The sequence below is a fragment of the Limulus polyphemus genome, unplaced genomic scaffold, assembly GCF_000517525.1.
Source record: "Limulus polyphemus unplaced genomic scaffold, Limulus_polyphemus-2.1.2 Scaffold7863, whole genome shotgun sequence".
Lineage (NCBI taxonomy): Eukaryota > Metazoa > Arthropoda > Merostomata > Xiphosura > Limulidae > Limulus > Limulus polyphemus.
In genome coordinates, this window is record NW_013673473.1 from 32217 (window position 1) to 37108 (window position 4892).

Here is a 4892-nt window from a genome sequence, read left to right on the forward strand (position 1 = left end):
CAGATTGTGAGTCGAGCGCCTTATCCACCTGGCCATGCCGGGCACGTTATCAGAAAGTAAACGTACGGTGTATCGGAAAATAACTATAAACTGCGTAACAGGGTGGTTTGTTTTGAATTTCGCGCAAAAGCTACACGAGGGCTGCCTGTGCTAGCCGTCCCTAATTTAGACTAGAGGGAAGGCAGCTAGTCATTACCACCCACCACCAACTCTTGGGCTTTTACCAACGAATAGTGGGATTGACCGTAATATTATACCGCCCCCACGGCTGAAAAGGCGAGCATGTTTGGTGGGACGGAGATTCGAACCCGCGACCCTCAGATTACGAGTCGAGCTCCCTAACCACTGGCCATGACGGGCCCAACAGAGTGTGGGACTCAGTTTTAATTAATTAATTTTTCTATAAATAGTTACATGTTTTCTTGGTTTTATAAACTATTACGTCTTTCTTCACTTATCATAACATGCCAGCCCACATATTTTGACCAGACGTTGTTTCTTCTGAAGCATTTATTACTCTTTATTGTTTAAGGTACCACTGCTTTTCCATCTTAATTTGTATATAATAGTTTTCAAAATAAATTGGTTTTTGAGTAATCCAAATGTATGTTATACTAAACCTTATAGAGCACTTCATTATTGTCTCTATACACGCATCTCCCTACCTCTCTATTTATTTAAGGCTAATTATACAACTAAATTCGTTGTTGTTTTATTTCTACGTTTCATTCTTAGATTACAACATTGATCACAAAATACGTTACTTCAGTAAGGATAGTAAGAGTATAACTGTGCTTCTAATGCCATCACTTTTTTTTTTCCAAACACACTGACCTAGGTAGAGTCAATCAATTTGATTCTATTTATCCTTGACAGGCCGCAAACTGCGGGTCGTGGGTTCGAATCCCCCTTCCCACCAGACGCGCTAGCCCTTTCAGCCTAGGGGGCGTTATAATGTGACGGTCAATCCCACTATTCGTTGGTTAAGAAAAATTGGCCAAGAGTTGACGGTGGGTGATGATGACTAGCTGCCTTCTCTCTAGTCTTTCACTGCTAAATTACGGACGGCTAGCGCAGATAGCCCTCTTGTAGTTTTGCGCGAAATTCAAAATAAACTAAAACAGATTTCCTTGAGTTTTTAAGTAGTATTTAACAATGCTTTTCAAGTTTCTCATATCTTGCATATAATTATCTGCTTTTAGTTTGCTTGAAGTGCTGAAATCAAAAACTCAAAATATATTTCTAATATTTTAATAAACATTTGAAAATAGGAGTTCCCCTCGAACCCCTAATAAACGTGACAATACAATCGTTGATACGAAATGAAAAAAATCCATGTCCAGTTCCAATAACAAATATATATATTTCATCAAACAATTACATTTACGTTATACAGACTTGTTTTTTTTCAACATCTGCTTGTTTGTTAGTTTTAAAGCAAAGCTACATTGGACTATCTGCTGTGTCCATTGTGAGAAATTAGACCTCGGATTTTAGCGATGTAAATTGATAGGCTTACCGCTGTCCCACAGTGAAACATTACGACGTTTGAAAATAGTTCTTTACGTTTTGAAATCAGTACATAACTTTACATACTAATATGCTGCAGTAAATTGATGAGGCATCGGGGTGTTTAGAGATACCTAGAGGTTTAACAATTTTACATGTAACACCATCTATAAGCTTTTATTTTAACTTAAAATCCATCATAATCAATTATTTAATATTAAATAATCTAATTCCTTTGTAAATCAGCAGCATCCTCTTCACAGCTAGCAACACCCAAGAGCTTAATATCATCTGCAAATTTAAGTAATTTGTCAACCATTCCTTTATATATATGTTATTGGTGTAAATCAAAAAGAGCAAAGGTCCTAAGACTGAGTCCTGAGGTATCCCACTTGTAACATTAATCCATGTGTAAAAACCCTCTGCTTTCATCCATCCAGCCACTCTTCTACCCAATTTGCTAGCACATCCCCCACACCTATAGAGATAATTTTTATTACAAGCCTTTTATGTGGCACCTTGTCAAATGTTTTCTGAAAATCCAGATACACCAAATCTACATCCTTACCCTCATTTATATAAGCAATAACCTTTTCAAAGAATGTCAAAAGATTTATAAGACAATATTTTCCCTTATTTAAACCATGTTGCTTATCCAGTAAAATTCTAAACTTTGTTAAATGACTTTGCAAAGCATCTTTTATCAGACTTTTCAAACCTTTTTCCACAACTGATATAACACTAATGGGTCTATAATTACTGGGACAATTTTTATCACCTCCCTTGAAAAGAGAACTTACATTAGCTAACTTCCAATCTTTTGGTACCTGCCCACTATTCAAGGACTGAGCAAAACAAATAGTAGCAAGAGGCTCACATATCCAATCTTTAACCTCCTTCAAAACTCTTTGGGAAATATTATCTGGCTCAGGAGCCTTATCATTCTTTAAACTTCCCAATTTTTCTTAACCAGCTCAGAATTAATGCAGTCATCTTGTTTGATCTTGTTTCCATCTATCAACTGTTTAAGATGTGGAATACTGCTTAAATCTTCGTTAGTAAAAACTGAAGAAAAAGCTAAATTCAATAATCTAGCCATCTCATAATCATCAGATATGGGTCATCCTTTATTATCTCTCAAGGGTCCTATAATCCACCTACGGTTCAAAAATGCATAAGATACCCGCACCCCTCGAAAGGAGGGAGTTAGCTGAACATACATCGATAAAAAAAAACTACAAGACAAGTTTATATAGGATTTTGGTTAGTCAACCAGTTCCAACAAGGAACTAACATTATTTTTTTATGTTAACCAATGAATGTGCTGCTTTTTATTGAATATTTTGTTGGATTCAGTGACGGCGTAAATGTAATATTCGTCTAGTTATATTTTCCGGTAAAGTATTGTTACTCTGCAAGAATAATGCAGGTAAAAACGTTGGTGCTGTATTTATTCACTTATGCACTGAAGACTTATCCTCGTTATGTATAATGTTAAGCCTGCAACTGTTTACTAAAGCTTGAAATTTAAACCACGAAACATCCAAGAAACAGAGAGAGAGTGAGCGGGGGGGTCGAATTTTCTATAATACTAGTAGATACTAGGTGTGGTAATTTCCGGTGGCTTATAACTTCCTCAGGCGACAGACGCTACACCAGCCTTGTGCTTAAAATTCAAGACAAATATTAGGTCTCGTTTTACACTGATATTAAGCAGGCTAGACGCATAAAACATTTTAGACTTCGTATGCCAGATGTCTTGGGGTGGATGACATTTTCTAGTGTGAATCCGGGCGTGGCCCAGTGAATAGTGTGCCAAAATTCTAAATCTAAGGATTCATGGTTCGCGACCCGTCGAGATAAAATCGCTCTCCTCAATTTTATATCATAGGTAACGGTCAGTTCTCTCTATTCGATCATAAAAAGAATAGCCCAAGAGTAAGAGGTGGGTAATATTGATATTTAACTTGAGAACTCCTTTTCGTTAACTAGTCATCTTTAGATAAGCTTACTTGTCTGTTTGTTTGTTTCAGTGCAAAGGTACACACAAAATAGGCTATCTGCGCTTTGTTCACCGCGGGGAACTGAGCCCCTCAGCGTTGTTTGCCCGGAAACTTACCGTTGACTCCCCAGGGGACTCCTAGATAAGCTAGCGATAAAAGCAAGAATTATCTAAGGAATTTTACACGGATTTCAAAGTTAAATTCACAGGAAGTTGGCTCTATAAAGAACTATTAAAAAAAATTATCTACACATCACTTTCAAGTCTCTGTATATGATAAAGTTAATTTTAGTGTGTAAACAATTACCATTTATTGGCATATATGAATAGTATTATTAGTTTAATATACGAATGTCATTCTAAAAATTCGCTTATGGTGGTTCGATGTACAGCGGTATGACGTCTGCAGACTTACAACGCTAGAAACCGGGTGGGCAGATCACAGATAGCCCATTGTGTAGCTTTGTGCTTAACTACAAGCAGACAGACAGACTAACCAAGAGGTAGTTACACTTTGCAACTTACAACTAAACTGAAGGATTCCGCTAATAAATTCGGAGACGAAACGCATGCACAACGAAAGGAGGAATTGATACGTAATAAAACATAATTATTTTTTAATTGCCACTTAACAAGTCAAATACAAAACATTTTTTATTGGCACTTAAAAAATCAAATAAAAAACATTTTTTATTGGCACTTAAAAATCGAATACAAAACATTTTTTTTAGTTGGCAATTAAAAAATCAAATACAAAACATTTTTATTCGCACTAAAAAATCAAATACAAAACATTTTTTTAATTAGCACTTAACTACATCTACGTTATAGAAGTAAATAATATATACTATGATAGCTTAAAGTTTGTAGTGCAAATTGGAGAGTTGTATTAATTGTTGAAAAGATAAATAACACACAACTTATTACTCCAGAAATCATAACTGTTTTTATTTACGATAAGGTTTCCTCATTATACCGTTACTGGGGCAAACAAGACACTTGATACTATGCACTTTATCTTCAGAGTTTAGGTTTATGATAGCATGGTAGATAACATTTGACGGGCATTTACAAATCGAAATGATCAAGCGTGAAGTATTAATATTCGGGTTCAGAAAGTCTGTTTGTTGAATTTCGCGCGCAGCTTCTCGAGAGCTATCTGCGCCAACGTCCCTAATTTTGAAGTGATAGACTAAATGGAAGGCAGCTAGTCAACATCACCCACTAGCAACTCTTGGGCTATTCGTTTACCAACGAATAGTGGGATTTTTCTCCATCTGTTGAGAGATAACTGAACTTCCAAGTATTTAATAATGGCTGGAGACGGCTTGAATGGGTAATGAAGAAAAACTTTAATATAAGTTTAACATAACAGCAAATG